The following is a 12402-nucleotide window of genomic DNA, read 5'->3' on the forward strand; positions in this document are numbered from 1 at the left end:
CCTTAAAGAACTGAGTACATGGGTTTACTTCTTGAGAGAATTAATAAAATAAACAAATCCTGTCTTTAGAAGCCCCATAATACTGGATATTCACTGCTGAATAAAGAGGTTCTAGGACTGAGTGACTTCTACTACAGCCAGTTCAGACTGCAGTGTCCAGGGAATAGGGTTAATGTTCAGGTGAAATTTTTTTTTTTTTATCATTTGTATCTTTACACTTTTATTTTACTATATAATTTTTTTTAATCTGGAAAAGTGAAAATAAGATTTTTCTTTCAACATGTTCAAGTTTATGCCCCAATCTCATTATCACAGAATATGCTGTTATACAGTGTGGAAAGTATAAAAATGGGGAGAAAACCCATAATCACACCTGTAAATGTTAATTTTTTTTCCATTTTTTAAAAAAAATTAAATTCTTTATTCTTTAAAGTATTACATAAGTCTCCTTTTTCCCCCATTGACCTCTCTCCGTCCACTCCCACCCCCCCAGCACATGCCCTCACCCCCAACTGTTTATGTCCATTGGTTATGTTTATATGCATGCATACAAGTCCTTCGGTTGATCTCTTACCCCCCACCCCACCCTTCCCCAGCCTTTGCTCTGATGTTTAAGGGCCTGTTAGATGATTCTATGACTCTGGATCTATTTTTGTTCATCAGTTTATGTTATTCACTAGAGGCCCGGTGCATGAAATTCGTGCACTAATTCCTTTTTTACAGCAGCATAGTATTCCATTGTATAGGTGTACCATAGTTTTCTAACAGTTGAAATTTTGATGTCTTTTCTCCTAAAACGGTTGTAAGGGAATGTTAGTAAATGTTTGGGTAAGATTTTAACAAATAACCTTTTATAAAAGGCTGACTCCCTACCAAAAAGCTCCCTTTCCCCTACTTTAAGAAGTATAAATGTGAAATAAAGTAAAACAGCGTCATGCATCTATTTAATGTGTAGTTAGTAAGCCATAGTTAGGTTTGATACCTCTGCGGGGCAGTTCTTTTCCTCTCATAATGTCCCAGTCTCTCCTGCTCTATTTTTCCTCCAGATTCCTCCCGTGATGAATATCAACATAGTCCTGCCCTCATAAATCCTAGAGACTGGGAGGCATGGGGGGCGGGGGGGGGGGATGTTAAACAGAATAATCAGAGATATAAAAATGTCATGGCAGATTTTAAAAGTTCTGTGAATATACATATGGGTACTGTGAGAAAGGGAATGATATTTAAGTTGAAGCCTAAAGAATTGGGAGTGTTTGTTTATACAGGGCTTTAGCTAAAAGGTAATTTCATTTGTTTGTTTATACTAAAGACTTTATTTCAAACAAAAAATTGAGAGCTATTTCTCTGGGTGTGGGGAAGGGATTAGGGCAAGGAATTCCCCGTGGCTAGGCCAATACCGTCACATACTGGAGGGGTTGTGTAACTCTCTTCCTGGCCCCTGTGATTGAGAATCTCAGCAAGTGCAGGACCCTATGCCATAGCTCACCCACCAAGGGGAACTCAAGCTAGGAGTCAGTATCTGGAAAGAGCATGGCCAAAGGCAAACCACAAGATCAAGTCCTAAGTACTAGGAACCCACTCTTTTCCCCCTTCCTAGGACCCAGAACAGATTAAGAAGATGGCCTTTGGAGCTCTGGCTGGTTTTCTCAGTGGTTAGAGTGTTGTCCCAGGGACCAAAGGGTCTTGGGTTCAATTTCTGGTTAAGGGCATGCATCTCTGTTGCAGGTTCAATCCCCAGACCTGGTTGAGGCATGTGTGGGAGATGACCAATCCATGTGTGTGTATCTCTCTCTCCCCTCCCCCCTCCCTCCCACTCTTTCTCTAAAAAATCAATGAAAAAAATATCCTCAGGTGAGGATTAACAACAACAAAAGAGATGGCCTGTGGAGAGAACCTCTCAGATCCTGGTGAGAAGAAAGACCCAATGTCCTCACATTTATCACCTCTGTTCTAGGAGGGCACTAAATCCTGGAGTCTCTCAGGTGGTAGTACTGGCACCAATGGAGGCAGGGAAACCCCAGCAAGTCTGGACCCTAAGGCTGACTCTCCCACCCTCTGGAAGAGTCTGCACTCACCTGTGATCCTTTGTATTTCTTGCCTTCCATTTCCCTTGGGTGGATGGGTGGATAAATTAGGATTCTTGAATAAGGGCCCTCCAGGAGGGTCCCCTGAATGCCCATCAATCCAGGGCCTGAGAAAGGATGGTGTCACATGATGTTTGGCGCTGATAGCTGCTCCTGTCATGCTCATGTGGAATCTCTGAGGTTATGGATGGTGCTGGAGCCCTGGAAGCAAGGAAGCTGAGAACTTTGCTGCATGATCTCCATGATTTGTACCACTTTGTCCTTGTGTTTCCAAGCAGCAATCAGCCCCTGCAGCATCCACATCTTGTAGTAGTGAATATGTCACCATTCAGGCTGCCTATGTCTATAAACTCTGTGGTCAGCTTAAAGGCTGACATCACAAAGCTCAGGTTTCAGGGAGTGCTGGACAGGATGAAGCCAAAGTTGATGTGAATGATGTGGCCTTCTGCGTCCAAAAGGATGTTCCCATTGTGTCTCTTTGACTTGCAGCAGGTAGTCAGCTCAACTTTGCATGAAATTGTGCTGGGCACTAAGGAATGCCTCTGGTGTAACTGCCATGCTCCTGCAGGAAGTAATCGGGCAAGGAGGGCTGTCTGTTTCTTTCCCTGGTAGATGAACAGTGTTGACCACTGGTCCAATCACGCTACTGTCCACAGAAATCACAAGAATCTTGTGTGGCTTGATCCACAGGGGCACTTGTCCCTGTTCCCAAATGGACTGCAGTTGCTTCAACAGCTGGAAGGTCAACAGTTCCTTCCCAAAGATCATCTCCCATACTTGACAGTGACTGATAGAACTCCCAATTAGGGAGATGGCCATAACAGACGCCCTCTCTGATCACCTCACTTTTTTCTGCCAGGGTTCTTTGAGAGCAACTGTAGAAGGGTCTTATGGGTCTCATTTGAAGGCGGGGGGTGTGAACCAGCTGCTCTGAAAGGCACTGTCGTATGTACCCTGCTGCAATGAACACAGGCTCCTTGCTCTATTGGATGTTATTGTACACAGAAAACATACTGTCTCAGCTGTTGGTGTGCATTCAAGGAGCTCCACCTGCAGCTCCCCTATGTTGTTCACTAACCAGGCCTCATTATTCTTTTTCTTTTTTTAAATATATTTTTATATATATTAGACAGAAACATCAATGATGAGAATCATTGATCAGCTGCCTCCTGCACGCCCCCTACTGGGGATCAAGCCCAAATCCTGGGAATGTTCCCTGACCGAGAATCTAACCATGCTGGCATTCATAGGTCTACACTCAAACACCAAGCCACACACACTGCCGGGGCTCATCATTCTTTTTTTTGTTTTGTTAATCTTCACCTGAGGATATATTTCTCCCATTGATATCTAGAGAGAGTGGAAGGGAGGGGGAGAGAGAGAAATGTCAATGTGAGAGACATTGATTGGTTGCCTCCTGCACGTGCCCCGGTTGGGGATTGACCCTGCAACCCAGGTACGTGCCCTTAACTGGAATCAAACCCGTGACCCTTCTGTCTGAAGGCCAACACTCTAACCACTGAGCAACTGGTTAGAGCAGGCCTCATCATTCTTGTCATAGTGGGAAACAGTATTGAAACTGCCTGCCTCCTGCTCATGGGAGATACTGAATTGGGCAAGTTTTCTACAGAATGTGTGTCCCGGATTCAATTCTCAGGAATTGGTGGGGACATTGGTGGTGTCGAAGTTTTTGCATTCAAGGACTTCCACATAGATCAGGTAGGGAGTCTTGTCTTTGGAGTTGAGGACAGGATATGGTCAATGTGGTGGCCAAAGCCAGTAGTGGGCAGTGAGACTCAGGGAGCTCACAGTTGAACAGGGAGAGCTCTGAGATCAGCCACTGTGTTTTCTGCTCTTTGGAGGAAGGGGTGGGGTTAGGGGTGGCAATTGCCGTCAGGAATTTGATGAATTCTCAATAAGGAGCCAGTCTGAAAGGCTCATCCTCATTCTCCACTTTGGGGTTGCTGGCATTCATTTCAGATTGCTGCTGAGACTTATGCTGGTGGTGGCATCTGACTTAGGACACTGGTGAGCTCTTTTAGAGGGAGACAGCCCTGCCTATGTCAGGGACTGGACTCAAGGAAGGCGGCTCCCTCTTTCAGTGAGCTGGCTTCAGCTCATCTGAGATCATCTCCCGTAGCTTGGTCCCACAGGAGTGTTGTTGAGTGGAAATGTGCATATCTGAAGAGTAGGCCCCAAGCAACAGGCACACTAGAGGGAAATATTAATGCTCTAGCAGCAACGGTGGGCTATGTAGGGCTTGATAGCATCATCCATGTCCTCATCCATGTGGATGTACATGGTAAACAACTGGGGCAAATGGAAGTCCATGTCCCTCCAACATCACTCATCATCAGAGAGATGCAAATTAAAACCACAATGAGATATCACTTCACACCATCAATAAATCTACAACGGGCAAATGTTGGTGAGGATGTGGAGAAAAGGGAACCCTTGTGTACTGTTTGTGGGAATGCAGATTGGTGCAGCCACTATGGAAAACAGTATGGAGGGTTCTCAAAAAAGTTAAAAATGGAACTGCCTTATGACCCAGTGATTCCATTTGTGGGTATATATCTGAAGAAACCCAAAACACGCATTTAAGAGTATATGCACCCCTATGTTCATTGTAGCGTTATTTACAACTAGAGGCCCGGTGCACGAAATTTGTGCATGGGGGTGGGGGAGTCCCTCAGCCCAACCTGCGTCCTCTTGCAATCCAGGACCCCTCAGGGGATGTTGGGCCTAAACTGGCAGTCGGACATCCCTCTCGCAATCCAGGACGCTGCATGCACCAGTGACCATACTTTTCATACCGGTGAAAGGCATCTTGCTGTTGTAAGGGCAGCTACATTTTTTTGCCCTGATTATAAAAAGTAGTACATAACATGATCCTTCTGAGGCAGTAATACCATTTCCCCCATCTAATGGGTGGAAAAACTGAAGCAGAGAGAAGTTAAGTAATTGGCTTTGTCACACAGTTATAAGTGTCAGAATCAGGGCTGACCACAAAATGTGCAAGCCAGAGTCCATGCATGTCATTGCTGCATCATCCTGTTTTTTTTCAGTGTTAGAGTAGCCTTGCCAGGTTTTAATTTTTAAATCTAAGAGACTGTTTCCAATATATAGTGTAAGGTCCCTAGGTCTGGCCGGCGATCAGGGCCGATCTGTGGGGTGACTCATGGGCAGGGCAATCGGGGTGGCACATGCCTTGGCTGGCGGCCTGGTGCTGCCCACTGGCCGGCCCTGCCCACCCGATCACCTCCACCAGTTGCCTCCCTCGGGGGGTAAGACACTCAATGCAGGAGCTCCTGCATTGTCTGCCCCCTGGTGGTCAGTGCGCACATAGCGACCGGTTGTTCTGCCAGTCATTCTGCCATTTGGTCGATTTGCATATTAGGGTTTTATTATATAGGATAGCCAAGATATGGAAGCATCCCAAGTGTCCATCAATAGATCAATGGCCCATCAATAGACAAGTGAATATAGAACAGGTGGTACATATATATACAATGAAATATTACTTGGCCATAAAAAAAATGAAATCTTACCATTTGTGACAGCATGGGTGGACCTAGAAAGTATTATGCTAAGAGAAATAAGTCAGAAAAAGACAAGTATCATGTGATTTCACTTATATGTGGACAAAATAAAGTTGAAACACTCATAGCACAAGGAGTAGACTAACAGTTGCCAGAGGGGAGGGGAATTGGGGAACTGGGTGAAAGAGGTGAAGGGATTAAGAGGTACAAATTGGTAGTTGCAAAATAGTCATAGGTATATAAAGTGTAGCATGGGGAATATAGTCAATAATATTGTGAAAACTATTGTGCCACGTGGGTAATTGAAATATTGGGGAAGAAACACTTTGTAAAGTATATGATTGTCTAACCACTATTCTGTTCACCGGGAACCAATACAAAATTGTGAAAGTAAACTGTAATTGAAAAAAAAAGTCCACATTCTGATTGTGAAAGCAGAAGAGCCAGTTGTTGATGTAGGCTTGTAGTCTAGGCTCCTTGGAGTTATACAGCTATAAAACGGCCATGGACATCTCAGAGTTTTTACTCAGTCTCAGCAGCCAAGATGTTGTTTTGCCACTGCCTTCTTGCTATCTTGGCTGTGCTGGAGGCCACAATGGCCCCCATCTCTCTTCCTCCTCTCTTATCTGGGCAGATGGATCATCCAGGCAGCGGATCTCACTGTGCACACCATCTGCATTAACCAACTCCAGTGGGATGCCTCTGTTAGAGATAGCCATACCTCCATGCAAAAGCTTGACCTTCTCCAGCACCTCCTGGCAGGCCTTTTGGGCCACTTCGGGTTCAATTACTAATAGGTGTCCGCCCCTCTCCATGATGACATTTAGCAAGGAGCCCCATTATTCCCTTGTGGGCCAGGCGTGGGCTCAGAAGTTGGCCTCAGGGGGCAGGCTCCACTACCATATCTCCCATAGCCACAGCCAGACTTTGAGCTTAAAAACTCCACAGGACCCCCGTTGAGCGGATGCTGGTGGTTTGGGTCGTGCTGCCAACACTGCCACCTTAGTGGCAGTGTAGTTGCTCCAGGTTCCATTGGCTGCTTGTGCTTCCCTGACAGTGGCCACAGGGTCTGCCTCTAAAAGGTAATTTTATTTTATTTTTCTATTAAATTTATTGGGGTGACATTATTATACAGGTTTCAAGTGCACAATTCTACAACACATCATCGGTACACTGTATTTTGTGTTCACCACCCCAAGTCTTGGTCCATCACCATTTATGTCCCCTGTACCTTCCTCCACCTTCCCCCACCTCTCCTCCCCATCCCCACAATCACCACACTGTTTTCTGTGTCCATTTGCCAGAAGCCGGTCCATCCTTGCTGCTTGACACAGTCGCTGCAGGAAAGAAACATCTGCAAAGCATATGTTTCAAGGGACCTGGCATATATGGCATACTGTTCTTAATATGTTTGCTCCCCTTCTTGGCGTTATGTGTTTAACCAAGGTCACCTCTCCGAGAAAGGTTGTTTCCCCAGGTGGGGATTTTTCCCTGAAGTTAGGGAGGGAATAAAACCCCTTAACTAAGTGCCAGGCGTGTAGTCAATCACTTTAACTACAAACAATCACACTTAAGCGACATAATCTTTACTCCCTGGAATGGAGATAAGAAACGCCCTAACCTTTGGAATAGAAATTGATAGGATTAAAATCAACTGGTATAAATACAGATGTAACAAGACAATAAAACATAGAACTTGGCTGGAGAACCTGGCTACAGAACCTGGCTGGAGAACCTTGCTATGATGATCGACTGAACGCTGTCTCCATGTCATTCCCTCTTCGCGACTCCGTCCACACCTTTGGGAACCCCTGGACCTGCTGGGGCTGGACCCCAACATCCATTGATTTTTTTCTTTTTGTTTCTTTTTGGTTCTATCCCTCTACTCACCCCCTACCCCACCTCTCCTCCCCTGAGAGCTGTCAACCTGCTCTCCATGAGTCTCTTTTTATTTTGCTTGTTAGTTCATTGCGTTCATTAGATTTCAAATATAAGTGAAATCATATGGTACTTGTCTTTCTCTGAATTGGCTTATTTCACTTAGCATAATGCTCTTCAGGTCTACTCTGCCCATTAAAAGGTAATTTTATTTTTTAAATATGTTTTTACTAATTTTTAGAGAGGAGGGAGATGAAGAGAGAAAAACATAGATGAGAAATGATCGGCTGCCTCCTGCACTCCTGCTACTGGGGATCAAGCCCACAATCCAGGCCTGTGCCCTGACTGAGAATTGAACCAGTGACCTCTTGGTGCATGCATGGTATGATGCTCAACCAACAAACCACACCAGCCAGGGCTAAAAGGTAATTTTTATTATTTTTTTAATATATATTTTTATTGATTTCATAGAAGAAGGAAGTAGGAAAGAGAGATAGAAACATCAATGATGAGAGAGAATCATTGATAGGCTGCCTCCTGCACGCCCCCTACTGGGGATCGAGCCCACAGCCTGAGTATGTGCCCTGACTGGAATCGAACCATGACCTCCTGGTTCATAGGTCAACTCTCAACCACTGAGCCACGCTGGCCAGGCTAAAAGGTAATTTTAATTACTGTATCACACATTTGGGTTTTACACCATTGGAATGGGGAGGAGGGATTTTTTTGACATTCTCATATGTGGATACATAATCACATTTATTTTATTTTATTTTTTTAAATATATTTTATTGATTTTTTTACAGAGAGGAAGGAAGAGGGATAGAGAGCCAGAAACATGGATGAGAGAGAAACATCGATCAGCTGCCTCCTGCACACACCCTACTGGGGATGCACCTGCAACCAAGGTACATGCCCTTGACCGGAATCGAACCTGGGACCCTTGAGTCCGCAGGCCGACACTCTATCCACTGAGCCAAACCGGTTAGGGCCATAATCACATTTAAATATCCTTCTTTAATTACTAAAACCTAAAGGAATTACTATAACTAGCTGAAAAAGGATTATGTCAGTAATCATGGGCTCTTAACATATAGGAGAAAGGCCAAATGATTACAATGGTTTCTGCTCTTAAGGTCATGGGAAGAGCCTGAGGAGGGAACATAGTGATTCACAACTATCTACAAAGGTGAAATAAGTGCTGTGATGGTCTTCATGCCACAAACATTTACTGAACAGGTACTAAGCATTGTGTCAGGTACTGAAGTTAGAACAGTGAACGGGAGAAACAGAATTGGAGCCCGGAGAAACTGGAGGTAGGGGCACAATACAACTATATTGTATAGCAGTAGAGTTAACACTTAATGAGGATTTTGAATTAGGGTAATAACAGTAGAAATGGAAAGAGTTTAATTTTGATTAAGTTACATCCTTGAGTTGTAGTTATCTAATTTGGTGAGGGGGAATAAGAACTCTTGGAAGGCCCCTTTTACAGATATGAGTGATGGTGCCATTCATAGGAAAACAGGAGTCAACAAGAAGAGGAGCTTGGTACGTGGTGGAGAAGTTACTGCATTTGATCCTGATCCTATTAGATCTCAAGTATTAGTGGGCAGAGTAGACCTAGAAATCTGAAAAGAGGCAGAGACTAGAGGGATTATGAAAGAAGGCCATTTGGAGACAGATGTGAAGTCTGTTAATGGCTAAAGTTAGAGGGAAATAGGAGAGTTAACTTATTACAGAAAATTTAAAACATTTATAAAAATAGAGCAGTATTATAAATTCTTATAAACTCAACACTCCACTCTTCATCTGTATCCTCAGTAACCCCAACTCCAAATATTTTGAATCAAATCTCAGGCATTATATCATTTCATCTGTAAATAAATATATTGGAATATCTCAAAAAAAAAATACATACACACACACACCATAATAAAGAAAGACTTAAACTTTAAAAAAGAATCCTCACCTGAGAATATGTTTAGAGAGAGGAAGGGAGGGAGATGATAGATAGATAGATAGATAGATAGATAGATAGATAGATAGATAGATACATCAATTGGCTACCTCCCACATGCACCCCAGCGAGGGACGGAACCTGCAATCTAGGTATGTGCCTTGACTGGGAATCTAATCCACAATCATTTGGTGCACGGGACAATGCTCCAACCCACTGAACCACCCGGGGAATGGCTAAACTTTTTTTTTAAAGAAAGTTTTGGTTGTGGTCTTTTTTCCTTCAAATAAAAATATATTTATCAGTTTTTTTTCCATTATAAAGAATATATGCTCATGAAACAATAAAAGAAAGTACAAGAATAAACACCTAAAATTTCACCACCCAGTTATAATCATGACTAGTATTTTGGTGACCATATTTCTAAATGTTTCTTTGTTGTGGACGTTTAAGTACTTTTGCATGTTGTTTTACAAACCTATTTTTCTCCCCTCTGCTTGGTCAAGGCTATTATTTTCTATGTTGATAAATGTAAGTCTCCTGCTCTTTAATGGGGCACAGTATTCCATGGTATGGATATTTCAGTTTGGGTGATGGCTTTTGTAATGATTTGTTCAGTAAGGTATAATTTCCATGGAATCAAATGTGCAAATCTTAAGTGCACAGCTTGAGTTCTTAATTTGTAATCTATGGAATCATGAATGGAGGACTTTTAAAAGCCTTTTGTGTGTGTGTGAAGATTAAATAAAATTAAGTGAAGTTGTCAGCATACAGCGATGTTCAACAAATGTTAGTTTTTCTGCCATGAATTAAGGGAGTTCAAGGCCAAATTATAGGAGGTGAAGAAATTATCTTAGGCAATGAGGGAGGAGGGCTCCTGAAGAACGATTCTCAAGGGAGTGATGGGAAAGATGGTGAGGGTTGAATGAGATTTGGCATTTCTTTTACATGCTGGAGATTTTTACTATGTAGCTGGATAGAACTGATAGCTGGAAAATGTTACTGTTTCCTTTGCATCTTAAGTTCTGTTGAGATTTCTAAATTTAATTTTTGCCTAAGTCATTTGTGCTTTTAGAAACAGATGGGTATTCTAATTAGTTTTTTGTAAATGCTAACCTTTAAACTCATTAAACTTTGTTACAGCAACACCTTAGACTGCAGAAATAAGTGCTACCTTTTAAATCACATTATTTATCTCCTTTATCTCTAAGGTAAGGGTTGCAAACTATGGCCCCTGGGCCAAATCTAGCTCACCACCTGTTTTTGTACAGCTGGCAAGCTAAGAATTGTTTTTATATTTTTTAATTTATATTTTTAAAATCAATAAACAATATTTCATGACATGGGATAACCATATGAAATTCAGAATTTATTGTCCATAAATAAAGTTTTTTTGGAACACCAGCTACACATTCATTTGCATATTATCTATGGCTGCTTTTTAAAAATTGTAAAGTACACATAAAATTTACTATCTTAAATTTTAAGTGTACAACTCAGTGGCATTAAGTACGTTCACATTGTTGTACAATATCTATGGCTGCTTTTGCACTACAATGGCAGAGTTGAGTAGTTGGAACAAAAACTGCATGGTCCACAAAGTCAAAAATATTTTTAACCTTAGCCATGTATGTGGAAGGCCGCCCATTGTCTTCACTAGCAGAGAAGTGCAAACAAGGATCCCGGAATGCTGGTGACCCTTGAACCCATGGCAAGGGCCTGAGTTATGCACCGATTGTCTAGTCCTGACAATGGGGGCTCAAGCTATTTCCTGATCAAATAGTCTCAGAGTAAAACCTTCTAATATTTACTGACCTTTAAGATAGACTGTCTGTTACTGCAATTACCTGCCTGACTAAGGGCTTTATGTTTAACCAAAGTTGAATAAAAGGCTGGCGAGACCTGGGCACCGGTGGAAGTCCTTCCCCTTGAGTTGGACTTGCCCGCCTGGCCCCCCAATATTTCCAAATTATCTCTTGTCTCTTCTCTTTCATTTGCGTGGGGCTCCTCTTCCAGATCCTGAACCCTGAACCACGTGGGACGTGGGGGAACAAACATACACAATGTATACAAGTTTCCCAACCTCTAATCTAAAATAATAGAAGTCATTTTCAGAGCAAGCAAACATCTAAACCACAAGTCTATTACTAAGAGGCAAAGATGACTAGATAAATCTACTGATAAATTTCTTACTCCCATCAAATGTCTATGCATTCTCCACCACCCCACCTCATCCCCTATCCCTGCCATTAAATCAAGTTGAATTGATTCCTTTACTGTGCTGGAGAAAATAGGTACATCTTTTTGCTTGATGGATTCTAGCTTTACCTAAAATAAGTAGATAGTAAATATTGTTTGCAATTTTAAAAGGATCCTTCCACAGATCGATAATGGCTTCTTACCTAACAGAATGGGGTCTCTAGCTTTTTCTTTCCCTATTCTTTATTTTGAAAAATTTCAGACCAATTAATGTTTTGCTACATTTGTTTTATACCTAGTATATATACACACTTTTTTCTCAACTATTTGAAAATAAGTTGCAGACATGACTCTTTATCCTTAAATACTTAAGTAGACATCTAAAAATAAGAACTTTGTCTTCCTATATAACCACAATACTGTTAATATGCTTCAAGAAGTTTGGCATAAAATATATAATTTTATTATTTTATTTTGTCTTATTCACCTTTTAAAAAAATCTTTATTGTTGAGAGTATTACAGATGTCCCCCTTTATTCACCCCATTGCCCCTCTCCACCTAGTTCCTGCACCATCCCAGGCCTTCACTACCCTATAGTCTGTGTCCATAGGTAGTGCATATCTACACTAATAAAAGACAAACATGCAAATTGACCATACCTTTGCTATGCCTTAAGCCACGCCCACCAGCCAATCAGAGCAACTATATGCAAATTAACCTAACCAAGATGGCGGCCAG

General features: G+C 42.2%; 2 pseudogenes; both read right to left on the reverse strand.

The window, feature by feature from the left end:
* Positions 1-1505: 1505 nt before the first annotated feature.
* On the reverse strand, positions 1506-4498 carry LOC102257280 (annotated as a pseudogene).
* LOC106723610 lies at positions 4477-6675 on the reverse strand (annotated as a pseudogene).
* Between the last annotated feature and the right edge of the window lie 5727 nt (positions 6676-12402).

The sequence above is a fragment of the Myotis brandtii genome, unplaced genomic scaffold (genome assembly GCF_000412655.1).
Source record: "Myotis brandtii unplaced genomic scaffold, ASM41265v1 scaffold74, whole genome shotgun sequence".
NCBI classification, from domain to species: Eukaryota; Metazoa; Chordata; class Mammalia; order Chiroptera; family Vespertilionidae; genus Myotis; species Myotis brandtii.